This window comes from Rattus norvegicus, chromosome X (genome assembly GCF_021556685.1).
Source record: "Rattus norvegicus strain SHRSP/BbbUtx chromosome X, alternate assembly SHRSP_T2T, whole genome shotgun sequence".
NCBI classification, from domain to species: Eukaryota; Metazoa; Chordata; class Mammalia; order Rodentia; family Muridae; genus Rattus; species Rattus norvegicus.
Window position 1 is genome coordinate 70774127 of NC_141554.1, and position 27906 is coordinate 70802032.

Sequence of the window (27906 nt, forward strand, 5' to 3'; positions counted from 1 at the left end):
TTAGAGCAAATGCGGATGTTGAAGAATTACCAAATATTCTTGAACATTTTGGTTCTTCTAAAAGGGGCTGGCTGAGAAGGATCCTCTTTCAGGTAATATAACTTCTTTCTCTCTATGTTAACCAATAAGGACATTGCAGGGGAGAAGCTACCATTGTAGTTAAATTTCCATTACTTTCATCTTACTTCTTCCTTGAAAGCAAAGAAATGAGCTTTAGTCCTTTAATTTTTGCCACATATTTTGTTGAGATCCCCATAGGGATAAAGGAATAATTGGAGGGGTACCCTGTGTTCTTTGGAAAAAATACCAATTCATACAATGAAATGTCTATTCTCTATATGTAATAGGTAGTATTGGAGCTTTTATACAACACAAGAACTGGACTCAAGATGTGGGCATTGAGTCCTGCATGTAGCTTGTTGCCCAGGGCAGCCACTTTTTTCATCTGAAAACTATCCTTATAAACTCCTTCAAATTTTCCATTCTATTTCTTCCCAGGATCCATTGTGGGGACCTTATGTGTGCTCCCATTGCTGGGTTTAGTCATTAAAAGTGTTGTCATGGTGACTATCCACTTTCTGAAGTGACCACCCATTGCCTTGAGGGAGGAAGTTGGCAAAACCTTCTCGATATTTTCACTTAAGATTAGCTTTATTATATTTACAAAAGGCTCTTGCATGTTGCCTGCTTAGCCAGGACCAGGGACCATGAACTATAGAGAAGACAATGTAAGAGAGGTTGTCTCATTTTTGTAGGAGAATTTGGCATTACAATTTCCACCCACAATTAATATCCACTTCCAAATCCCTTTTCAGAACCATCAATAGCAGGTTGTACAAAAATGTAGAGGGCCTATTTTATTTCTAATAAATTCCTAAAAGACAAAGTGCAACTAGCACAATCAGATCTTCTCTGAGTAACATCAGGACCGCAAAGTCTAGCTCAAGTCCAATTCCTTTCTTCCATGGAGTGTTGGGAATTTTATAAACTTTTACAGGTTGTTTCTTAATGATAGAAACAAACAGATGAGACGTACTTTCATTTGCACCTGCCATTTGTATAGTGCTGGAGAGATTTCCTTCATAGGTAGAAGATTGCTTTAACTAAATCTTTAAGCCTTGGTGGATCATTTTAGAGGTTCTTTGAAAAGTAAAAACAATATCAATTTTCCTATCTTTGTAAATAACACTGTAGTGGAAAACAAACTGTTGCCCCCTTTTAGGAGAATAGATCAGTAGAATGTACAGGTACCATCATGTATTCCTGCCTATCAGGTTAGGATCTGCTTACTTTGTGTTTCTTTATCAGTGTCAGGTACGCATTTCAGATCTAAGAGAAAAGCAATCTTACTGTCAGCAGATCCTTTGTAATCCAGTTTCTGTGTGAGCATATCTGTCTAATCGCCATGTGGCTTCTGGGTGTTTGCTACTTATTCCATTGTAATTGTCTCCCAGTCCAAGCCGTGTGACTAAATAGATCAGTCACAAGGCCATCCCTTGTTTGACTTGAAATCTATCTTTTACACTGTGAACACAAATAGCCCCTTCTGGACTTTTAAACAGAGGAGATAATTCCTCCCACATGTATCGGATTTTTTTTTTTAACCTTCCATGTGCAACTTTGAAGAATACAGACTATTTGTTTACCAGATAGACTTTAAAGAAGTAGAATACTATTTTCAGAAATATGGGGCTTTTTATAAAAATTTCCACAGCATGCAAGTTTAAATTTATGATGTGGAGAAGTCTGTAAGAATATTTTCTCTTGCTTATTGTTGTTCTGGTCAGTTTTAATGTCAGATTAGCATGGGTCCTCACTTTAAGAATTGTTCTGATATCCTGAAATGGACATGGTATAAAACACACACACACACACACACACACACACACACACACACACACACACACACATATGTATATATAAAACATCATTTCTCTACCTATTGTGGGTCGGTCGCAACTCCATTGGGTTCAAATGATCCTCTCATACACATTGCATATCAGATATCCTGTATATCAGATATTTACATTAAAATTCATAACAGTAGCAGAATTACAGTTATGAAGTAGCAATCAAAGTAATCATATTGTTGTGGGTTGCCATATGAGGAACTGTATTGAGGGGTCACAGCATAAGGACAGTTGATAACCACTGCTCTAGAGAACATTGACAATTATACATTTGCTAATGGTAGAATAAACTTATGCTCACTGCACCATTCTAGGCTTTTGTTCTGCTTTTGTGAGGATGAATGCTCCTACTGTGGTTAAAAGCATGCTTCTTGTTTAAATTCAGGGTTTTGTTTTGGGTATTATAAACACCAATGTGATCTTCTGAAGACTTAGTTTTTTTCTATGCCTGTATTCTTAAGTGTACCCAGTCTTTAACTCACATTGTATTTTAAGATTTTTATTGAATATTTTATTTACATTTAAAATGTTATCACCTTTCCTGGTTTCCCATCCATCACCCCCCATCCAATAGCCCCTCCCCCTTCTTTTATGAGGGTGTTCCCCCTCCCCAACCACCCTCCCTTCCTGCCTCCATGCCCTGATATTCTGCTATGCTAGTTGTCCAACCTTGGCAGGACCTAAGACTTCTCCTTCCATTGGTGCCCAACAAAGCCATCCTCTGCTACATATGCAGATGGAGCCAAGGGTCTGTCCATGTGAGTACACTTTGAGTAGTGGTTTAGTACCTGAGAGCTCTGGTTGGTTGGCATTGTTGTTCTTATGGGGTTGCAAACTCCTTTAGCTTCTTCAATCCTTTCTCTAACACCTCCAATGAGACTCCATTCTCAGTTCAATGGTTGGCTGTGAGCATCTGCCGCTGTATTTGTCAGCCTCTGGCAGAGCCTCTCAGGAGACAGCTATATCAGGCTCCTGTCAGCATGCACTTCTTGGCATTAGCAATAGTGTCTCCATGTGGTGGCTATATGTGTATGGGCTGCATCCCCAGGTGGGGGAGGCTCTGAATTGCCTTTCATTTTATATGCATTTTACTCTTGGGGAAACCTCCTTATCACTGCTACTTGGGTATCCGGCTCAGGTTTTCTCACCACATAAGTCTATAGCTTCTGTGCATCGTTGGGCTGAATGAGCGAACCTTGCATATAATCCTTCTTTGCACCACCTTTGGATACAGTTCAAATAGAATATACTTGTCTGTTTTCTATACAGTAGCTATCCTCCTTACAATTATAGCAGTCATTCCAGATTGAATATTTTAAGCTTTAGGCCCACCATCTTCTCAGGAGCTTGACCAGTAGAATTTTCTGTTTTTCTCTCAGCCACTAAAGGTCTGGGAAGGTCTTGGTTCCCCTTTGGCGCTGTATACATTTGCTCTTGATTCATTTTGAAACATATACTTTGGCAACTGTATCCTTTTTGATGTTTTGTTTTTGTCTTGGTATGCTATTATGATTGTATTTCTAGATCAGGAACAAATCCTTAATTTATATAGTATACTACATTCCACAAACTTGAACTCAGTAATTTTATCAATTTTCATTGGTTCTCATTGCTTAGATTTCCTAAGGATGTTTACTATCTTCTTTTTATATGAGACTAAGTAAATATCTATAAGTTCATTTTGTTATCGATTCTAGTGTTTCTTATCTATTTTTAAGTTATTTGGTTATTCCAATAAATAATGTACATTATATTTACATTTTAGTAATATTTACTCTTTTTCATTATCTTATATTTTCTTTCTTATTCTTCGTCTCTATGTGTATTTTACTTTTACCATTGAAGTTCAACTACATGACCATGACTCTTATATTTACATATTTATGGATATCCTAAGCACAAAGACAACTTTTCCCATAACAATGGATTAGTAATCAGACCTTATAAACTTAGCATTGTGCTCTCTCTCTCTCTCTCTCTCTCTCTCTCTCTCTCTGTGTGTGTGTGTGTGTGTGTGTGTGTGTGTGTGTGTGTGTGTGTGTGGAGGGGGGAGATCATGTGTACATGTGTAGGTGTATATCCTAAGTTTCTACCAGGTGTTTTTACTTGCAAGAAGGTCTATTCACTATTAGATGTTATTGCCCATACTTTGGCAATTTATATTGGCAAGACTAGAACATTCCACACCAAAACCATTGGAAAATGCTAGCCTGCTTTTGAAATTCTAAGACTCTTCCAAGATAAAGATGGAGAAGTAAAGCATGGAAACATTGTTGATGTGAAGAATAGATATTCACTTAAAGTTATAGAGCTTATGCTAACACCTAACCCTTCTAACTTCCAATAGAGTATTATTTCCTTTTTTCATTTTTATTAGATATATTTCTTTATTTACATTTCCAATGTTCTTCCCTTTCTCAGTTTCCTGTCCATAAGCCCCTATCCCCTCCCCTCCCCTCCTCCATAAGGGTGTTTCCCCCCATCCATGCTCCTTACTTCCTCCCCACCCCGACATTCCTCTGCACTGGGGGTCCAACCTGCACCAAGGGCTTCCCCTTCCACTGGTGCCCCAACAAAGTTATTCTGCTACATATGCAGTTAGAGCTTCCAGGGACTAAACCACTACCAAAAGACTATACATGGAGTATTATTTCCAAACACCCAATTTACATCCTGAGGTTTCACCCTAGTTCGTCTGTGTCACATATATCCCAAGATTCAATTTCCTCTCGAGAAGAATTTTAAGTTAATATCACTTATTCCTCCCATATGGCATAGCAACCATGTGAACTGGCCTTGTTATTTGATTATTTTCCTGTTTTAGAGGAACTGTTCAAGTTATTAACTTAACTTGCTATTCTACTGCTACTGGGACCCAGGAACATTACCAGTATATGCTTAATGTGATCCTGTATTGCATTTTGCGGGGTTAGACGTGAAAACAGACCCAGCAAATGATAGAAAAACAGAAAGATTCAATTTTGAAATGCCTTCAGAACCAAACTCAATAATATTTTAATCTGCCAGGAATAGGAAACTGCCTTCCTGTCTTAAAAGACTAGAATCAAAAGGAAAGGAATAAGAAAAAAAATGATTATGACAAAACTTTCTTTTACTTATGCTGCTGAAAGGCAATTAAATATTTCCAAAGAAGAAGCATTATGTAGCATCTCAAAACTTAAGTTGAAGATGCTGGATGACATAGGTCATGCATTCCAACAACAATTATTGGTTGGAGTACTACTAAATGAATCTACATTGGGGGAAGCAAAGGTAGGAGATAGCTAGTATAGTGTAGTCCTCTAAAATGGATTCAGTGCCACCTTACCTTACTGTTTTAAAAGCTGTTCAACTGGCTCTTTAAAGGCATGTGACAGGAGTAGAACATCAGATCATTTTATTGTGTGGAGTGACCTTAAGTAAATTCCCTTGGTAAACTTTCCGGAAGAATAAAACTTGGCAATAATGTGCAATTTTAGATTGCCTTCAAAGGCCAGATATAATCATTATAATCAGTTCCACATGAAGAGGCAGTGAGGGGGGCATTACTACATTAACAGATATGATTGGGGAAGTGTATCCCACAGCAGTAACAAAAGAAGAAAGGTCAGAGGGCACTGTAAAGATATGGAGAGAGTGGGACAAAACTGGCTTAACTAGAAGGGCATAAATTGGGACAGAGAAGTTATTATAAGGAAGTAGTTTCTGCTATCACATTGAGAGAGAAAGATAAATCTCCAGAATAGGAACAGAAATTAATTTTTGTCAACATAAAGTTTATTCTGTAATCTGTTAGGCAACTTTGTGAAAGGTTTGATCACTTGCTTTCTGGGCTATCACACAAGGATTTTGATTTCTCTGTACGTTTCTCAAAAGGGGAGTTCCTCTGATATTTCAGGATATGCCATTTGTGGTACCAACTGTATTCATATCATCACTCATTGCTGATGGCCTGGGATAGATACATTGAATCAGACCTTCAGCCCCATTCTTTACCATACTCACTTTGGGACACATTATCAGTTGGGGCATCTACCTTCTATGTTTTCTAGTTTGAGATTTTTACTAAAGTGGGTAAACCACTGAGTTTTGAATAGAATAGAAAATAAAAACACAATAGCAAATACAAAATAAATTATTAATAAATAATTGTCTACAGCTACACTGAGGTTGATGCTCAGACAAGCAAGAGTAAATACTCTCGACCTATGCATCACTTTATACATCTTATTGGTATATGTATCCATTGGAGAAAGCATGAGTATCTGGAAATTTATTCAGCCCACATTCTAATAAATGTTACTTATTAAGTAACCAATAAAATTGGTTTGGGACTGTAATAAATTGAAAAAATACATATGTATTCACTCGTATAATCCAGCACTATACAAAATTCAATGATAGAAACTCACCCAAAATGTTTATTTAATAATCTTTTAGAGCTAGTCTTACAAGTACTGCAACGTACTTGGGTCTCAGAAACTGCCCTATTTTTGTTTTCCATGCCCGAGACAAACACCAGTAACAAAAGCAAAATGGGAAAGAATTTGTGTATTTTGCTTACAGATGATATCCCATCACAAAGGGATTTTATGGCAGGAACCTGGAAGTATTAACAGAAGTAGAGGCCATTAAGCAAACTTCTTATTGCCTTGTTTATCATGGCTCTCTCATCTTGCCTTTTATACAACCCAGTAACACCTCCCCATGAATAGTATTGCCCATAGTGACTTGGGCCCCCTCACATTAATCATTAATAAAGGAAATGTCATACAGACTTGCCTCAAGGCCAATCTGATGGAGGCAGTGGCACAATTTATGCCCCTACTTCTCAGATCATTCTCACTTGTGTCATTTGACAAAATACTTATACCATTGACCCTTCGTCAACTTGACATACAAATACTTCATTACTAAACCATAAACTTTCTTTTCCTGCCTTGTTTGCCTCCAACATACTATTACTATAACAATTATAATATAAAACACAGTCCAACTTTTTTATTATTTTATTTTAATTAAAATGTCACATCACCACTCACATACTCCTCCTTCTACTGTTTCCATGTATACCCTCCTCCTTCTCAAATCCATACATAATTTCTTCCTCTTTAATCATTATTTTTACATATACACATTTATGAATAAATACATTATACAGCCCAGTGAGCCCATTTAGTGTAAAATTTATGTACACGTTTTTAGAGTTGACCACTTGGCTTTGAGTAAATGTTTAGAAAACTTTTTCCTGGGGAAAACTTATTCTTCCTCTTTTAGGAGTGAAGAATTAACTTGTCATTCTTCATGAAGTGTGGGACTCCATTCCCCATCCAATTTTGGGATGTCAACTGATGTTTGATTTGTTTAGATCTTGTTTAGGCTGGCATCTTGTTGAGATTTTTATAAGTATAGCTTCCCTCTTGTATATAGGAGACATTATTGTACAGCAGATTTTCTTGTCCTCTAGATCTTACATTCTTTCCACTATTCCTTCTACTATGTTCCCAGAGAATTAGATAAAGTTATATTTAGATATATATGTTAATTGATTTTAAGCATAGTCATGTAGAAAGCACTTAAATATTACTCTGTTTTAGGAAAGTGGCAGTAGTTGGTCCTACTCTAATTTCTACAACATTACTAGTTGTAAGATTGACACTAGACACTAGACATGTAATTGTCTAAATTTTTAGTACCAGATATGATTTCTCTCCTGTTAAACTATCCTTACATCCAATTAGACAATTATTGGTTACTGCAAAAATATGTACCAATATCACACATTTAAATATATCCTTGCTATGTTGGTTAGTGTTGTAGCACAAAGGCATCACAGCTGTATAAAACAATTTAGTACTTTCCACTCTTGACAGCTTTCATTTCAATTTTCTGTATTATGAATGCTGTTCCTCAGAAAAGAGGCTTCCAGTTTGAATCCAATTTGAATCTTCTGAATCCAATGCCCAAAGTTTATGGCATCTTCATCAAGAGGGACTTACATTAAACTTCTATAGTGCCACCAAGTACAACAACCATACTTCATATTGTCCTAGGAGACTTTTGAACTCATCTGTCCAACAACTTAAAAGTAGGTTTCATATGCTTAAATAGTGGTGATTTCACTGGATAATAAATAGTAATTATAGATGGAGCATTCTTATCTCAAGTGGCACACACACACACACACACACACACACACACAGAGAGAGAGAGAGAGAGAGAGAGGGAGAGAGAGAGAGAGAGAGAGAGAGAGAGAGAGAGAGAGAGAGACCTGGACATACTATACTCAAATATATGTAAATATAAAATATGATTCTCTACTTCTGTTTCAAGCATTCTTGGATTTCTTTATCACTCCTCTCTCCTCATTCTGTACTGGCCTCAGTATCTCCTTCCCAAATAAGGATCCCCTTTTCCAATTTTTGTACTTCATATCACCTGTGTCAATCTGTCTTAGGGTTGCTACTGTGATAAAACACCATGAACTAAAAGCAAGAAAGGATCTATTTGGCTTACACATCCACATTGCAGTCCATCACTGAAGGAATCCAGGAAATGAACTTACACAGGGCAGGAACCTGGAGACAGAAGCTGATGCAAGGGCCATCAAGATGTGCTGCTTACTCAATTACTCATCATGGTTTGCTCAGCATATTTTTATTGAAGTTAGGAAGACTAGCCCATGAATGGCACCACCCACATGGGGCAGAACCTTCTCCATGAATCATGAATTAAGAAAATTCCCTACAGCTGGATCTCATGGCGGCATTTTGTCAATAGAGGTTGCCCCTTTAAAACATGTGTTGTGTTGCCATAAAACTAGCCAGGATAGCATACACATCACAATGTTTTTAAATGCTAATAATTATTTTGGAACATAGCCTTAGGCTGTAGCCCATCACTGTAGGGAAGTCAACAACAGCTTAAAGCTGGTAGTCAATTTGCATTGACAATTAGGAAGGAAACAGATGAATGATTGTGCATGCTGTTAACTATCTCCCTTTTATGCAACTTAGACTAAAGGGTAGGAAATTTTTTTAATTTATTTATTTTTACACTCCAGATTTTATGCCCCTCCTGGTCCACCCCCTGTTGGTTCCACATCCCATACCTCCTCACGCACACCTCCCTCGCATTCCCCACTCCTCCACAAGGCTGTCCCCACCCTGCCCACCCCAGACCTCTAAACTTCCTGGGGCCTCCAGTCTCTTGAGGGTTAGGTGCATCTTCTCTCACTGAACCCAGACCTGGGAGTCCTGTGCTGTATATGTGTTGGGGACTCATATCCGCTGGTGTATACTGCCTGGTTGGTGATCTGAGAGATCTCGGGGGTCCAGGTTAATTGAGACTGCTTGTCCTGCTACAGGGTTGCCCTCTTCCTCAGCTTCCTCCAGCTTTCCCCTAATTCAACCACAGGGGTCAAGAGTTTCTGTTTGTTGTTTGGGTACACATATCTGCATCTGACTCTTTCAGCTTCTTGTTGAGTCTTAAGTAGAGCAGTCATGACAGGTCCCTTTTTGTGAATGCCCCACAGCTTTAGTAATGGTGTCAGGTCTTGTGGCTTCCCCTTGAACTGAAACACACATTGGGCCTGTTGCTGGAACTTCTTTTCCTCGGGCTCTTCTGCATTTTCATCCCTGCATTTCTTTCAAACAGGAAGAATTATAGATCAGAGTTTTGGCTGTGGGATAGCAACTCCATCCCTCACTTGATGCTCTATCCTTCTGTTGGAGATGGATTCAAATTTTCTGTCCTCACTGTAGGACCTTTCATCTAGGGTCCCCTCCTTTGAATCCTGAGAATCACTCACTCCCAAGGTCTCTGGTACATTCTAGAGGGTCTTCCCAACCTTCTTCCTCCTGATGTTGCCTGTTTCCATTCTTTCTCCTGGCCCTCAGGGCTTCTGTCCTTTTCCCCCACCCAGTACCAGATCATGTTTCACTCTTTCCTGACCCCCATCCCCTTTCCCTCCCCTGTCCCTCCCACCCTCGTCCCTTGTGATTGCTTTCTTCTCCCTCCCAAGTAGAACTGAGGTGTCCTCACTTGAGCCCTTCTGCTTGTTGACCTTTTTGAGTTCTGTGGACTTTATCTTTGGTATTCTGTACTTATTTTTTGCTAATAACCACTTATTAGTGAGAATAATAACCTCACTCATGATGACATTTTCTAGCTCCATCAATTTGCCTGCTAAACTCAGGATGTCCTCGTTGTTAAGAGTATTATTCCATTGTGAGTAGTATTCCATTGTGTAAATGAACCAGATTTTCTGTATCCATTCTTCTGTCATGGGACCTCAGGTTGTTTCCAGTTTCTGGCTATCACAAATAAAGCTGCTATGAACATAGTGGAACATGTGCCCCTGTGGCATGATCGGGCATGATACCATCTACTTTTAGGGTACATATTTCTACCTTAATTAACTTAATCAAGAAAATCACTCACTGGCAAAGCCATAGAGAGCCCTAGTTAACATAATCCCTACAGAGTATTTCTGGAGGATGGTTTTTTAATGTTATTACTGATTCAGTCAAGTTGACAAGTAAATCATACTATCTAACATTTTTTAAATTTGATAATAACTATCATACTCATAAAGATATGAAATGACATGCTACCAGATTATTATTATTATTATTATTATTAATTTTATTTTTCTTTTCTTTTAGACTCCAGATTTTATAACGCTCCTGGTTCACCCTCCTACTGTTACACCCCCCATATCTTCACCCCACTTCACCTGTCTCCATGAGGATGTCCCAACCCCACCCACCCAACCAGACCTCTAAACTACTCCTTAGGGCCTCCAATCTCTTGAGGGTTAGGTGTATCTTCTCTGACTGAACCCAGACCTGGCAAACTTCTGCTGTATATGTGTCAGAGGCCTCAGATCAACTGGTGTATACTGCCTGGTTGATGATCCAATATCTAGGGTTCAGGTTAATTGTGACTGCTGGAGGCCTACTACAGGGTGGCCCTCCCCCTCAACTTCTCCCAGCTTTTCTCAATTTCAACCACAGGGGGCAGCAGCTTTTGTTCATTGGTTAGGTGTAAATGTCTGCATCTGACTCTTTCAGCAGCTCGTTGGGTCTTTTGGAGAGCAGTCATGGTAGGTCCCTTTTTGTGAGTATACCATAATAGCCTCAGTGTAAGTCCTTGGGTCCTTGCCTTGAACTGGAACCCACTTTGGGCCTGTCACTGGACCTTCTTTTCCTCAGCTCCTCTCCATTTCCATCTGTGAAGTTCTTTCAGAGTGAAACAATTATGAGTCAGAGTTTTGACTGTGGGATAGCAGCCCCATTCCTCACTTGATGCCCTGTCATTCCGCTGGAGATGGGCTCTACAAGTTCCCTTTCCCCACTGTAGGGAATTTCATCTAAGATCCCTCTCTTTGAGTCCTGAGAGTCTCTGATCTCCCAAGTCCCCGGTATATACTGGATGGTCCTCCCAACCTCCTAACTCCTTAAGTTGCCAAGTTCATTCTTTCTGCTGGCCCTCAAGGCTTCAGTATTTTCCCCCACCCAGCACCAGATCATGTTCCCCTCTGCCCGCCCCTGTCCCCATACCCTTTCCCTCCAAGGTCTCTCCCTCACCGTTGTGGTTGCTTTCTTCTCCCCCCCCCAAGTGGAACTGAGGCATCCTCACTTGGGCCCTTCAGCTTGTTGAATTTTTTTTAGTTCTATGGACTGTATCTTGGATATTCTGCACTTCTATGTGACTAATATTCACTTATAACTGGGTACATAACATGCATGTCCTTTTGGGTCTGAGTTACCGCACTCGGGATGATATTTTCTAGTTCCATCCATTTGCCTGCAATACTCAGGATATCATCATTCTTAATAGCTGAGTAGTATTGCATTGTGTAAATGAACCACATTTTCTGTATCTATTAGGTCATGGGACACCTGGGTTGTTTCCAGCTTCTGGCTATCACAAACAAGGCCTCTATTAACATAGAGGAACACTTGCCCTTGTGGCATGGTGGGGCATTTTGGGGTACATTCCCAACAGTTGTATTGCTGGGTCTTGAGTTAGATGTATTTCTAATTTTTTGAGGACCCTCCAAATTGATTTCCAGAGTGGTTGCATCAGTTTGCAACTTCATCAGCAATGGAGTCTTTCTCTTTCTCCATATCCTGGCCAACATGTTTTGATCTTAGTCATTCTGATTGGTGTAAGGTGGAATCACAGGTTTGTTTTGTTTGGGATTTCTCTGATCACTAAGGACTTTGAACATTTCCTAGGTGCTTCTCAACTATTGCAAATTCACTTGTTGTGAATTCTCGGTTTAGTTCTATACCCCATATTTTGGTTGGGTTGTTTGATTTTTGGTGGCTAGTTCTTGTGTTCTTTATATATTGGATATTAGCCCTCTATCAGATGTGGAGTTAGTAACATTTTTTGCCAATCTGTTGGTTGCCGATTTGTCTTATTGACTATGTCCTTTGCCTTACAGAAGGTTTCCAATTTCATGGGGTCTGATTTATCAATTGTTGATCTTAGAGCCTGAGCCATTGGCATTCTGTTTAGGAAAATTTCCCCTGTGCCAATGAGTTCAAGGCTCTTTCTCATTTTCTCTTCTATTAGATTGAGTGTATCTGGTTTTATGTTGAGGTTCTTGATCAACATGTACTTGAGCTTTGTGCAAGGTGATAAATATGGGTATTTTTTCATTTTTCTATATACAGAGGACCAGTTAGGTCAGCACCATTTATTGAAAATGCTTTCTTTTTTCCATTTTTTTTGGCTTCTTTGTCAAAAATCAAGTGTGCATAAGTGTGTGGTTTTATTTCTGGGTCTCCAGTTCTATTACATTAATCAAACTCTCTGTGTACAAATACCATGCAGTTTTTCATCACTATTGCTCTGTAGCAGAGTTTCAGGTCAGGGTTGATGAATACCCCAGTCATTCTTTCATTGTTAAGAATTGGTTTTGCTTGTCAACCAAAAGATTTGGAAAAGATCTTTACCAATCCTACAACTGATAGAGGGTTTACATCCAAAATATGCAAAGGAATCACGAAATTAGACTGCAGGGAGCCAAATAACCCTATTAAAAATTGGGTTCAGTGGTAAACAAAGAATTCACAGCTGAGGAATGCCGAATGGCTGAGAAGCACCTAAAGAAATGTTCAACATCTTTAGTCATAAGGGAAATGCAAATCAAAACAACCCTGAGATTCCACCTCACACCAATCAGAATGGCTAAGATCAAAAACTCAGATGACTGCAGAAGCTGGCGAGGATGTGGAGAAAGAGGAACACTCCTCCATTGTTGGTGGGATTGCAGACTGGTACAACCATTCTGGAAATCAGTCTGGAGGTTCCTCAGCAAATTGAAAATTGATCCACCTGAGGACCCAGCTATACCACTCATGGGCAACATTGTCTGAGTTTGGTGGCTGTATGTGTATGGGCTGGATCCCCAGGTGGGGCAGTCTCTGAATGATCTCTCCTTCAGTCTCTGCTCCAAACTTTGTCTTCTTAATTCCTTCTGTGATATATTTTTGTTCCCCCTTCTAAGAAGGACCAAAAAATCCACACTTTGGTCATCCTTCTTCTTGAGCTTCATGTGGTCTCTGGATTGTATCTTAGGTATTCTGAGATTTTGGGGTAATATCCACTTATCAGTGAGTGCATACCATGTGTGTTTTTTTGAGATTTGGTTACCTCACTCAGGATGATATTTTCTAGTTCCATTCATTTGCCTATGAATTTCATGAATTCATTGTTTTTAATAGCTAAGTAGTACTGCATTGTGTAAATATACCATATTTTCTGTATGCATCCCAGGAGTGGTATAGCTGGGTCCTCAGGTACTGCTATGTCCAATTATCAGAGGAACCTCTAGACTGATTTTCAGAGTAGTTGCACTAGCTTGCAATCCCACCAAGAATGGAGGAGTGTTCCTTTCTCCACATCCTCGCCAGGATCTGTTGTCACCTGAGTTTCTGATCTTAGCCATTCTGACTGGTGTGAGGTGGAACCTCAGAGTTGTTTTGATTTGCATTTCCCTGATGATCAAGGATATTGAACATTCATCAGGTACTTCTCAGCCATTTGGTTTTACTCAGTTGAGATTTCTTTGTTAATCTCTATTTTTAATAGAGTTATTTGATTCTCAGGAGTCTAACTTCTTGAGTTCTTTGTATATATTGGATTTTAGCCCTTTATTAGATGTAGAAGTGGTAAAGATCTTTTCCCAATCTGTTGGTTGCTGTTTTGTCCTAATGACAATGTCCTTTGCCTTACATAAGATTTTCAATGTTATGGGGTCCCATTTGTTCATTCTTGATCTTAGAACATAAGCCATTGGTGTTCTGTTCAGGAAATGTTCCCCAGTGCCCATGTGTTTGAGACTCTTCTGCATTTTATCTTCTATAAGTTTGAGTGTATCTGGTTGTCTGTGAAGGACTTTGATCCACTTGGAATTGTGCTTTGTACAGAGTGATAAGAATGGATCAATTCACATTCTTCTACATGCTCACCTCCAGTTGAACCACCACTATTTGTTGCAAATGCTTTTTCCCCACTGGATTGTTTTAATGCCTTTGTCAAAGATAACGGACAATAGGTATGTGGGTTCATTTCTGGATCGTTAATTCAATTTCATTGATTCACTTGCTGGTCTCTGTACCAATACCATAGAATTTTTATTACTACTGCTCTGTAATACTGCTTGAGGTCAGGGATGGTGATTCCTCCAGAAGTTCTATTGTTGAGGATAATTTTCACTATCCTTGTTGTTGTTGTCTTTGTTGTTGTTGTTGTTGTTATTCCAAATGTATCTGAACTTGATATTTCTAACTCTATGAAGAATGGAGTTGGAATTTTGATGGGGATAACATTGAATCTGTAGAATATTTTTGGCAAGATGGCCATTTTTACACTATTTGTCCTGCCAATCCAAGAGCATGGGACATCATTCCAACTTCCGAGATCTTAAAATTATTTCTTAAGAGACTTGAGATTCTTGTCATAGAGATCTTGCACTTGCATGGTTACAGTGATATTTTGACTTCTTCCTTCCTAATTTGTATCACTTTGACCTCCTGTGGTGTATGATTGCTCTGGGTAGGATTTTGAGTACTATATTGAATAGGTATTGTGGGTAGACTTGCCTAGTCCCTGATTTTAGTAGGATTGCCTCAAGTTTCTCTCCATTTAATTTGTTGTTGGCTACTGGTTTGTTTTTGGCTAATGTTTTGCTGTATATTGCTTTTAAATTACGATAGTCTTCTATGATTTTATAATTATTTTTTATTTTTTCCTTTAAATAATATATTACTTTTCATTTTTTTATTAATTTGAGTGTTTCTTATTTACATTTTGAGTGTTATTCCCTTTCCCGGTTTCCGGGCAAACATCCCCCTAATCCCTCCCCTTCCCCTTCTTTATGGGTGTTCCCCTCCCCATCCTCCCCCCATTGCTGCCCTCCCCGCAACAATCACATTCACTGGGGGTTCAGTCTTAGCAGGACCAATGGCTTCCCCTTCCACTGGTGATCTTACTAGAATATTCATTGCTACCTATGAGGTCAGAGTCCAGGGTCAGTTCATGTATAGTCCTTAGGTAGTAGCTTAGTCCCTGGAAGTTCTGGTTGCTTGGCATTGTTGTTCATAAGGGGTCTTGAGCTCCTTCAAGCTATTCCAGTTCTTTCTCTGATTCCTTCAACTGGGGTCCCGTTCTCAGTACAGTGGTTTGCTACTGGCATTAGCCTCTGAATTTGCTGTATTCTGGCTGTGTCTCTCAGGACAGATCTACATCTGGCTCCTGTCAGCCTGCACTTCTTTGCTTCATCCATCTTGTCTAATTGGATGGCTGTATATGTATGGGCCACATGTGGGACAGGCTCTGAATGGGTGGTCCTTCTGTCTCTGTTTTAATCTTTGCCTCTCTATTCCCTGCAAAGGGTATTCTTGTTCCCCTTTTAAAGAAGGAGTGAAACATTCACATTTTGATCATCCGTCTTGAGTTTCATTTCTTCTAGGCATCTAGGGTAATTCAAGCATTTGGGCTAATAGCCACTTATTAATGAGTGCATACCATGTGTGTTTTTCTGTGATTGGGTTACCTCACTCAGATGATATTTTCCAGTTCCAACCATTTGCCTATGAATTTCATAAAGTCATTGTTTTTGATAGCTGAGTAATATTCCATTGTGTAGATGTACCACATTTTCTGTATCCATTCCTCTGTTGAAGGGCATCTGGGTTCTTTCCAGCTTCTGGCTATTATAAATAAGGCTGCTATGAACATAGTGGAGCACGTGTCTTTTTTATATGTTGGGGCATCTTTTGGGTATATGCCCAAGAGAGGTATACCTGGATCCTCAGGCAGTTCAATGTCTAATTTTCTAAGGAACCTCCAGACTGATTTCCAGAATGGTTGTACCAGTCTGCAATCCCACCAACAATGGAGGAATGTTCCTCTTTCTCCGCATGCTTGCCAGCATTTGCTGTCACCTGAGTTTTTGATCTTAGCCATTCTCACTGGTGTGAGGTGAAATCTCAGGGTTGTTTTGATTTGCATTTCCCTTATGACTAAAGATATTGAACATTTCTTTAGGTGTTCCTCAGCCATTCAGCATTCCCCAGCTGTGAATTCTTTGTTTAGCTCTGAACCCCATTTTTTAATAGGGTTGTCTCCTTGCGGTCAAACTTCTTGAGTTCTTTGTACATTTTGGATATAAGGCCTCTATCTGTTGAAGGATTGGTAAAGATCTTTTCCCAATCTATTGGTTGCCGTTTTGTCCTAACCACAGTGTCCTTTGCCTTATAGAAGCTTTGAAGTTTTATGAGATTCCATTTGTCAATTCTTGATCTTAGAGCATAAGCCATTGGTGTTTTGTTCAGGAAATTTATTCCAGTGCCCATTTGTTCGAGATGCTGCCCTAATTTTTCTTCTATTAGTTTGAGTGTATCTGGTTTGATGTGGAGGTCCTTCATCCCCTTGGACTTAAGCTTTGTACAGCGTGATAAGCATGGATCGATCTGCATTCTTCTACATGCTGACCTCCAGTTGAACCAGCACCATTTGCTGAAAATGCTATCTTTTTTCCATTTGATGGTTTTGGGTCCTTTGTCAAAAATCAAGTGCCCATGGGTGTGTGGGTTCATTTCTGGGTCTTCAATTCTGTTCCAGTGGTCTATCTGTATGTCTCTGTACCAATACCATGCAGTTTTTATCACTATTGCTCTGTAATACTGCTTGAGTTCAGGGAGAGTGATTCCCCCTGAAGTCCTTTTATTATTGAGGATAGTTTTAGCTATCCTGGGTTTTTTGTTATTCCAGATGAATTTGCAAAGTGTTCTGTCTAACTCTTTGAAGAATTGGATTGGTATTTTGATGGGGAGTGCATTGAATCTATCGATCGCGTTTGGTAAAATGGCCATTTTTACTATATTAATCCTGCCAATCCATGAGCATGGGAGATCTTTCCATCTTCTGAGGTCTTCTTCAGTTTCTTTCTTCAGAGTCTTGAAGTTCTTACTGTACAGATCTTTTACTTGCTTGGTTAAAGTCACACCAAGGTACTTTATATTATTTGGATCTTAATGAAGGGTGTCGTTTCCCTAAATTCTTTCTCGGCTTGTTTCTTTTTTGTGTAGAGGAAGGCTACTGATTTATTTGAGTTAATTTTATACCCAGCCACTTTGCTGAAGTTGTTTATCAGCTTTAGTAGTTCTCTGGTGGAACTTTTGGGATCACTTAAATATACTATCATATCATCTGCAAATAGTGATATTTTGACTTCTTCTTTTCTGATCTGTATCCCCTTGAACTCCTTTTGTTGTCTGATTGCTCTGGCTAGAACTTCAAGAACTATATTGAATAAGTAGGGAGAGAGTGGGCAGCCTTGTCTAGTCCCTGATTTTAGTGGGATTGCTTCAAGTTTCTCTCCATTTAGTTTAATGTTAGCAACTGGTTTGCTGTATATGGCTTTTACTATGTTTAGGTATGGGCCTTGAATTCCTATTCTTTCTAGGACTTTTATCATGAAGGGGTGTTGAATTTTGTCAAATGCTTTCTCAGCATCTAATAAAATGATCATGTGGTTTTGTTCTTTCAGTTTGTTTATATAATGGATCATGTTGATGGTTTTCCATATATTAAACCATCCCTGCATGCCTGGGATGAATTCTTCTTGGTCATGGTGGATGATTGTTTTCATGTGCTCTTGGATTCGGTTTGCCAGAATTTTATTGAGTATTATTGCGTCATTATTCATAAGGGAAATTGGTCTGAAGTTCTCTTTCTTTGTTGGGTCTTTGTGTGGTTTAGGTATAAGAGTAATTGTGGCTTCATAGAAGGAATTCGGTAGTGCTCCATCTGTTTCAATTTTGTGGAATAGTTTGGAAAATATTGGTATGAGGTCTTCTATGAAGGTCTGATAGAATTCTGCACTAAACCCATCCGGACATGGGCTCCTTTTGGTTGGGAGACCTTTAATGACTGCTTCTATTTCCTTAGGAGTTATGGGGTTGTTTAACTGGTTTATCTGTTCCTGATTTAACTTCAGTACCTGGTATCTGTCTAGGAAATTGTCCATTTCCTGCAGATTTTCAAGTTTTGTTGAATATAGGCTTTTGTAGTAAGATCTGATGATTTTTTGAATTTCCTCTGAATCTGTAGTTATGTCTCCCTTTTCATTTCTGATTTTGTTAATTTGGACACACTCTCTGTGTCCTCTCGTTAGTCTGGCTAAGGGTTTATCTATCTTGTTGATTTTCTCAAAGAATCCACTTTTGGTTCTGTTGATTCTTTCTATGGTGATTTTTGTTTCTACTTGGTTGATTTCAGCTCTGAGTTTGATTATTTCCTGTCTTCTACTCCTCCTGGGTGTATTTCCTTCTTTTTGTTCTAGAGCTTTTAGGTGTGCTGTCAAGCTGGTGACATATGCTCTCTCCTGTTTCTTTCTGCAGGCACTCAGAACTATGAGTTTTCCTCTTAGCACAGCTTTCATTGTGTCCCATAAGTTTGGGTATGTTGTACCTTCATTTTCATTAAATTATAAAAAGTCTTTAATTTCTTTCTTTATTTCTTCCTTGACCAGGTTATCGTTGAGTAGAGCATTGTTCAACTTCCACGTATATGTTGGCATTCTTCCCTTAGTGTTATTGAAGACCAGCTTTAGGCCTTGGTGGTCTGATAGCACGCATGGGATTATTTTTCTATCTTTCTGTACATGATGACGCCCGTTTTTTGACCAATTATATGGTCAATTTTGGAGAAAGTACCATGAGGTGCTGAGAAGAAGGTATATCCTTTTGCTTTAGGATAGAATGTTCTATAAATATCTGTTAAGTCCATTTGGCTCATGACTTCTCTTAGTCTGTCTACATCTCTGTTTAATTTCTCTTTCCATGATCTGTCCTTTGATGAGAGTGGGGTGTTGAAATCTCCTACTATTATTGTGTGAGGTACAATGTGTGTTTTGAGCTTTAGTAAGGTTTCTTTTACGTATGTAGGTGCCCTTGTATTTGGGGCATAGATATTTAGGATTGAGAGTTCATCTTGGTGGATTTTTCCTTTGACGAATATGAAGTGTCCTTCCTTATCCTTTTTGACGACTTTTAGTTGGAAATTGATTTTATTTGATATTAGAATGGCTACTCCAGCTTGCTTCTTCTGACCATTTGCTTGGAAAGTTGTTTTCCAGCCTTTCACTATAAGGTAGTGTCTGTCTTTGTCTCTGAGGTGTGTTTCCTGTAGGCAGCAGAATGCAGGGTCCTCTTTGCATATCCAGTTTGTTAATCTATGTCTTTTTATTGGGGAGTTGAGGCCATTGTTGTTGAGAGATATTAAGGAATAGTGATTATTGCTTTCTGTTATATTCATATTTGGATGTGAGGTTATGTTTGTGTGCTTTCATTCTCTTTGTTTTGTTGCCAAGATGATTAGTTTCCTGCTTCTTCTAGGGTATAGCTTGCTTCCTTATGTTGGGCTTTACCATTTATTATCCTTTGCAGTGCTGGATTTGTAGAAAGATATTGTGTAAATATGGTTTTGTCATGGAATATCTTGGTTTCTCCATCTATGTTAATTGAGAGTTTTGCAGGATACAGTAACCTGGGCTGGCATTTGTGTTCTCTTAGGGTCTGTATGACATCTGTCCAGGATCTTCTGGCTTTCATAGTTTCTGGCGAAAAGTCTGGTGTGATTCTGATAGGTCTGCCTCTATATGTTACTTGACCTTTTTCCCTTACTGCTTTTAATATTCTTTCTTTATTTTGTGCGTTTGGTGTTTTGACTATTATGTGACAGGAGGAGTTTCTCTTCTGGTCCAATCTATTTCGAGTTCTGTAGGCTTCCTGTATGCTTATGGGTATCTCTTTCTTTAGGTTAGGGAAGTTTTCTTCTATGATTTTGTTGAAGATATTTACTGGTCCTTTGAGCTGGGAGTCTTCACTCTCTTATATACCTATTATCCTTAGGTTTGATCTTCTCATTGAGTCCTGGATTTCCTGTATGTTTTGGACCAGTAGCTTTTTCCGCTTTACATTATCTTTGACAGTTGAGTCAATGATTTCTATGGAATCTTCTGCTCCTGAGATTCTCTCTTCCATCTCTTGTATTCTGCTGGTGAAGCTTGTATCTACAGCTCCTTGTCTCTTCTTTTGGTTTTCTATATCCAGGGTTGTTTCCATGTGTTCTTACTTGATTGCTTCTATTTCCATTTTTAATTCCTTCAACTGTTTGATTGTGTTTTCCTGGAATTCTTTCAGGGATTTTTGTGACTCCTCTCTATGGGCTTCTACCTGTTTATTTATGTTTTCCTGGAATTCTTTCAGGGATTTTTGTGATTCCTCTCTCTAGGCTTCTACTTGTTCTCTAAGGGAGTTCTTCATGTCTTTCTTGAAGTCCTCCAGCATCATGATCAAATATGATTTTGAAACTAGATCTAGCTTTTCTGGTGTGTTTGGATATTCCGTGTTTGCTTTGGTGGGAGAATTGGGATCCGATGATGCCATGTAATCTTGGTTTCTGTTGCTTGGGTTCCTGCGCTTGCCTCTAGCCATCAGATTATCTCTAGTGTTATTTTGTTCTGCTATTTCTGACAGTGGCTAGACTGTCGTATAAGCCTGTGTGTCAGGAGTGCTGTAGACCTGTTTTCCTGTTTTCTTTCAGCCAATTATGGGGACAGAGTGTTCTGCTGTTGGGCATGTAGTTTTGCCTATCTACAGGTCTTCAGCTGTTCCTGTTGGCCTGTGTCTTGAGTTCACCAGGCAGGTCACTTGCAGCAGAAAAGTTGGTCTTACCTCTGGTCCCGAGGCTCAAGTTTGCTCGTGGAGTGTTGCTTATGAGCTCTCTGTGGTGGCAGCCACCAGGAAGATCTGTGCCGCCCTTTCCGGGAGCTTCCGTGCACCAGGGTTCCAGATGGCGTTTGGTGTTTTCCTCTGGAATCAGTAATGTGTGCAGAGTGCAGTCTCTTCTGGTTTCCCAGGCATGTCTGCCTCTCTGAAGGTTTTGCTCTCCCTCCCATGGGATTTGGGTGCAGAGAACTGTTTATCTGGTCGGTCTCTTCAGGTTCCGGTGGTGTCTCAGACGCAGTGGACCTGCTGCTCCTGTGCCCTCCTCTATGGGAACCCAGAGGCCATATACAGTTTCCTCTTGGGCCAGGGATGTGTGCAGCGGTGGGCAGTGTTGGTGGTCTCTTCTACTCTGCAGCCTCATGAGTGCCCACCTGACCAGGCAGTGGGGGCTCTCTCCCACAGTGTTTGGGAGCAGAGAGCTGCTGCGGGCAGAGATCCGCAGTTTTGGGACTCTCGCTATATACCGGAAGTGTCCAGTCCTTGAGGAATTTTGCCTCTGTGTGTCCTGAGTTCACCAGGCATGTCACTTGCAGCAGAAAAGTTGGTCTTACCTGTGGTCCCGAGGCTCAAGTTTGCTCATGGGGTGTTTCTTATGAGCTCTCCGTGGCGGCACCCACCAGGAAGGTCTGCGACGCCCTTTCCGGGAGCTTCTGTGCACCAGGGTTCCAGATGGCGTTTGGTGTTTTCCTCTGGAATCAGTAATGTGTGCAGAGTACAGTCCCTTCTTGTTTCCCAGGCGTGTCTGCCTCTCTGAAGGTTTAGCTCACCCTCCCACGCGATTTGGGTGCAGAGAACTGTTTATCCGCTTATTTTTTATTTTTAATGAGCAAAGGAGTGGCTTTCTATTATAGACATTATCATGGATTTCTGGTAGGTCATCCTCCTTCTCCCTGTTATACTGTACTTTTTCTGATTTGATGTTACTTAGATTATAGTTTGCTTTCTCATCTTATTCTCCCATCTTTATTAACTTGAGTATTTCTTATTTACATTTCAATTGTTATTCCCCTTCCTGGTTTCCAGGTCAACATCCTCCTAACCCCTTCCCCTCCACTTCTCTATGGGTGTTCCCCTCTTCATCCTCCCCCCATTACAACCCTCCCCCCAACAATCACGTTTACTGGGGGTTCAGTCTTGGCAGGACCAAGGACTTCCCCTTCCACTGGTGCTCTTACTAGGCTATTCATTGCTACCTATGAGGTCAGAGTCCAGGGTCATTCCATGTATATAGTCTTTGAGTAGTGGCTTAGTCCCTGGAAGCTCTGGTTGGTTGGTATTGTTGTTCATATGGGGTCTCAAGCCCCTTCAAGCTCTTTCAGTCCTTTCTAAGATTCCTTCAACAGGGCCCCCTTCTCAGATCAGTGGATTAATGATGGCATTCACCTATGTATTTGTTGTATTCTGGGTGTGTCTCTCAGGAGAGATCTACATCCGGTTCCTGTCAGCCTGCACTTCTTTGCTTCATCCATCTTATCTAGTTTACTGGCTGTATATGTATGGGCCATATGTGGGGCAGGCTCTGAATGGGTGTTCTTTCTGCCTCTGTTTTAAACTTTGCCTCCCTATTCCCTGCCAAGGGTATTCTTGTTTGCCTTTTAAAGAATGAGTGAAGCATTCACATTTTGGTCATCTTTCTTGAGTTTCATGTGTTCTGTGCATCTAGGGTAATTCAAGCATTTGGGCTCTTAGCCACTTATCAATGAGTGCATACCATGTGTGTTTTTCTGTGATTGTGTTACCTCACTCAGGATGATATTTTCCACTTCCACCATTTTCCTATGAATTTCATAAAGTCATTGTTTTTGATAGCTGAGTAATATTCAATTGTGTAGATGTACCACATTTTCTGTATCCATTCCTCTGTTGAAGGGCATCTGGGTTCTTTCCAGCTTCTGGCTATTATAAATAAGGCTGCTATGAACATAGTGGAGCATGTGTCTTTGTTATATGTTGGGGCATCTTTTGGGTATATGCCCAAGAGAGGTATAGCTGGGTCCTCAGGTAGTGGACTGTCCAATTTTCTGAGGAATCTCCAGACTGATATCCAGAATGGTTGTACCAGTCTGCAATCCCACCAAAAATGGAGGAGTGTTCTTTTTTCTCCACATCCTGGCCAGCATTTGCTGTCACCTGAGTTTTTGACCTTAGTCATTCTCACTGGTGTGAGGTGAAATCTCGTGGTTGTTTTGATTTGCATTTCCCTTATGACTAAAGATGTTGAACATTTCTTTAGGTGTTTCTCAGCCATTCGGCATTACTCAACTGTGAATTCTTTGTTTAGCTTTGAACCCCATTTTTTAACAGTGTTATTTGTCTCTCTGCGGTCTAACTTCTTGTGTTCTTTGTATATTTTGGATATAATCCCTCTTTCGGTTGTAGGATTGGTAAAGATCTTTTCCCAATCTGTTGGTTGTCATTTTGTCCTAACAACAGTGTCCTTTGCCTTATAGAAGCTTTGTAGTTTTATGAGATCCCATTTGTCAATTCTTGATCTTAGAGCATAAGCCATTGGTGTTTTGTTCAGGAAATTTTCTCCAGTGCCCATGTGTTTGAGATTCTTCCCCTCTTTTTTTCTATTAGTTTGAGTGTATCTGGTTTGATATGGAGGTCCTTGATCCACTTGGACTTAAGCTTTGTACAGGGTGATAAGCATGGATCGACCTGCATTCTTCTACATGTTGACCTCCAGTTGAACCAGCACCATTTGCTGAAAATGGTATCTTTTTTTTCCATTGGCTGTTTTTGGCTCCTTGTCAAAAATCAAGTGACCATAGGTGTATGGGTTCATTTCTGGGTCTTTAATTCTATTCCACTGGTCTGTCTGTCTGTCTGTCTGTCTCTGCACCAATACCATGCAGTTTTTATCACTATTTCTCTGTAATACTGTTTGAGTTCAGGGATAGTGATTCCCCCAGAAATCTTTTTATTGTTGAGGATAGTTTTAGCTATCCTGGGTTTTTTTGTTATTCCAGATGAATTTGGAAATTGTTTCGTCTAACTCTCTGAAGAATTGGATTGGTATTTTGATGGAGATTGCATTGAATCTGTAGATGGCGTTTGGTAAAATGGCCATTTTTACTATATTAATCCTGCCAATCCATGAGCATGGGAGACCTGTCCATCTTCTGAGATCTTCTTCAATTTCTTTCTTCAGAGGCTTGGCGTTCTTATCCTACAGATCTTTCACTTGCTTGGTTAAAATCACACCGAGGTGTTTTATATTATTTGGCACAATTATGAAGGGTGTCATTTCCCTAATTTCTTTCTCAGCTTGTTTCTCTTTTCTGTAGAGGAAGGCTACTGATTTGAGTTAATTTTATACCCAGCCACTTTGCTGAAGGTGTTTAGCAGGTTTAGTAGTTCTCTGGTGCTACTTTTGGGATCACTTAAATATACTATCATATCATCTGCAGATAGTGATATTTTGACTTCTTCTTTTCCAATCTGTATCCGTTTGATCTCTTTTTGTTGTCTGATTGCTCTGACTAGAACTTCAAGAACTATATTGAAGAAGTAGGGAGAGAGTGGGCAGCCTTGTCTAGTCCCTGATTTTAGTGGGATTGCTTCAAGTTTGTCTCCATTTAGTTCAATATTAGCTACTGTTTTGCTGTATTTGGCTCTTAGTATGTTTATGTATGGGCCTTGAATTCCTATTCTTTCCAGGACTTTTCTCATGAAGGGGTGTTGAATTTTGTCAAATGCTTTCTCAGCATCTTATGAGATGCTCATGTGTTTTTTTTTTTTTATTTTTAGTTTCTTTATATAGAGGTTTACCTTTTTGTATTTTGATATAATGAACCATTCCTGCATCCCTGGGAAATGATCTTTCCCAACCCTACATTCAACAGAGGGCTAATATTCAATGAATACAAAGAACTCAAGAAGATAGACTCCAGAGCATCAGGTAACACTATTAAAAATGGAGTACAGAACTGAAAAAAATAATTCTCAACCAAAGATTACTGAATGGATAAGAAGCACCTAAAGAAATTTTCAAAATCCTTATTCATCAGAGAAATGCAAATCAAAACAACCCTGAGATTCCACCTCACATCAGTCAGAATGGCTACGATAAAATCTCAGGGGACAACAGATGATGGAAAAAATGTGGAGAAAGAGGAACACTCCTCCATCCTTGGTGGGATTGCAAGCTGGTACAACACCCTGGAAATCAGTCTGGAGGTTCCTCAGAAAATTGGATATAGTACTACCTGAGAACCCATCTATACCACTCCTGGGCATATACCTAAAAGATTCTCCAACATACAACAATGACACATTCTTCCCTATTTTCATAGCAACCTTATTTATAATATCCAGAAGCTGGAAAGAACCCAGATTTCCTTCAACAGAAGAAGGCATACAGATAATGTCATCTATTTCCACAATGCAGTACTACTTAGCTATTAAAAACAATGACTACATAAAATTTGCAGACTAGAAAGTGTCATCCTGAGTCAGGTAAACTAGTTGGAAAGAACACACATGGTATCCACTCAATGATACTTGTATAGTATCCCAAAAGCTCAGACTACCCAAGATACAATCCACATACTACATGAAGCACAAGAAAGACAACCAAAGTGATGATCCTTCAGTCCTTCTTAAAAGGGGGAACAAAAATATTCACAGGAGGAAATACAGAGACAAAGTATGGAGTAGAGACTGAAGGAATGGCCATCCAGAGACTGTCCCACCTGGGGATCCAGCCACCAAACCTAGACAACGTATGGTGATATTGATATAACTGTCTCATAAGAGGTTATGACAGAGCATGACAAACACAGGGGAAGATGCTCACAGTAAACTGTGAATGGGGTTTCCTACAGAGGAGTTAGAGAAAGGATTGAAGGAACTAAAGGGGTTTGCAACAGGGAGATGGGATGGGGGTTTATTGATGGGAAACTGGGAAAGGGGATAATTTTCAGATGTAAATAAAAAATATCCATTGCTCCACATTCCACTTGCTTTTTATTTTCCTATTGAGAAAACATATGGTATTCTAATAGATTTTCCTATGTAAGGGACTTTTGTTTTTTATATTCTAGCTTTAATATTCTTTTCTTGTTGTATATATTTGGTGGTTATCTGTAATGCTCTGTGGGAATTTCTTTTCCAGCTCCTGTTTATTTGGTCTTCTTTCTGCTCTTTGTACAGGTATGATTTTCTTTCATATGGGAGTTCTTTCTTTTATAACCTAGTTGAGGATGTACTCTGTACCATTAATTTAGAAATCACCTTTATATGTATAATTGTAAGATTTGGTCCTTTCTTGGTATGTAATAATTTCTGCGTAGTCTCTTTGCATATATAGTTTCTCTATTTTATCTTAGAGTCTACTTTCTACTAGATTTATTTTTGCTCTTTAATATAATCCCAGAGTTTTGCAATTGTACTGTTGTATTTTCAATTCTATCTTCAACTCAGTTTGAGTTTTCTTTAGCAGTTTTTCTTTTTATCTCATATTGTCTCCATGGTTTCATTTAGCTATATATCTAGGTTTTCTTAGGCATCACTTAGACATTGGTCACCGTTTCTTTAAGTTTAATTAGAGTTTGTCATGTCTTCTTTAAGTTTCTTGAATTCTTTAATGAATATTGTGGTTGTTCTTGTAAGTTTTGTGTCCGAGGATTCATCTAGGGATTTTTATTGGAAATAATTTCTATAAGATGATGGTCTTAAGGATTACATACTGTATTTGCCTTCCATGTTGTTGCTGTTTTTCCAAGGAGACCTAGACATGTGTACTACTTTCATGGGTCTTGTATCTCATGTGTATTTCCATGCTGTCTCAAAGTCTTGTTTTAGTTTTTATTGTTCCTCAATCTTGGTTGGTTTCAGATAAGTTATGAGGAATTTGTAGGTTCATCTTATTGAAACTTATACTATATGGATCAGTTGATTTATATACTCTATATTGTAGTTTACTTCCTTTGATATTGCAGCAGAAGCTCACACCCTTGTTGCAAGCATTAGATCAAAGGAAACATTCCTCCATTTCTGGTGGAGTGAAAACATATACAGCCACTACAGAAATCAGTGTAGAAGTTCCTAAAATTTTTGAAAATGAATCTTCCTCAAGACCCAGCTATTCCACTCTTGGTCATATACTCAAAGGATGTTTCATCCTACCACAAGGACAGTTGCTCAACCATGTTCATTGCTGCTGTGTTCATAATAGCCAGAAATTGGAAAGAACCTAGATGCCCCTAAGTAGAAGAATAGATAAAGAAAATATGGTAAATTTACACAATAGATTATTACTCAGAACCTAAAATAATGACATCATGAGATTTTTAAAAAAATATCCAGAGTGAGGTAACATAGATAAATATTGTATGTATTTGCTTATGTCTGGATATTAGCCATTAAATAAATGATAGCCAAGCTACAGTCTGTAGACTAAGACATGTTAAGCATAAAGGAAGGATATAGTTGGGGGACATATGGATCTCCCTGGAAGGGGTAAATAGAATCAATTTTATGGGGGAAGGAACTAGAACAGAAAGACCAGGTGTGTAGGATGAACAGGGGATGGGAATAGGATAGTGAATGGTGGGAGAGACAACCAGAATTGAAGTGGATTTGAGGGGTGATATAGGAAACATAGAATGGGAGAGGGAGGGGTTAGTGGGATATTGGCATGGAAACCAGGAAAGGGAATAACATTTGAAATGTAA

At 39.3% G+C, this 27906-nt stretch overlaps 2 long non-coding RNA genes across 6 annotated transcripts in view; one reads left to right on the plus strand and one right to left on the minus strand.

Annotated features, from left to right (window-relative positions):
- The window catches only part of LOC147998251 (uncharacterized), a 120810-nt gene that overhangs the window by 5350 nt on the left and 87554 nt on the right, over positions 1 to 27906 (minus strand). The gene's annotated exons all lie outside the window — the stretch shown is intronic.
- The window catches only part of LOC147998252 (uncharacterized), a 177582-nt gene that overhangs the window by 894 nt on the left and 148782 nt on the right, over positions 1 to 27906 (plus strand). The window lies entirely within an intron of this gene.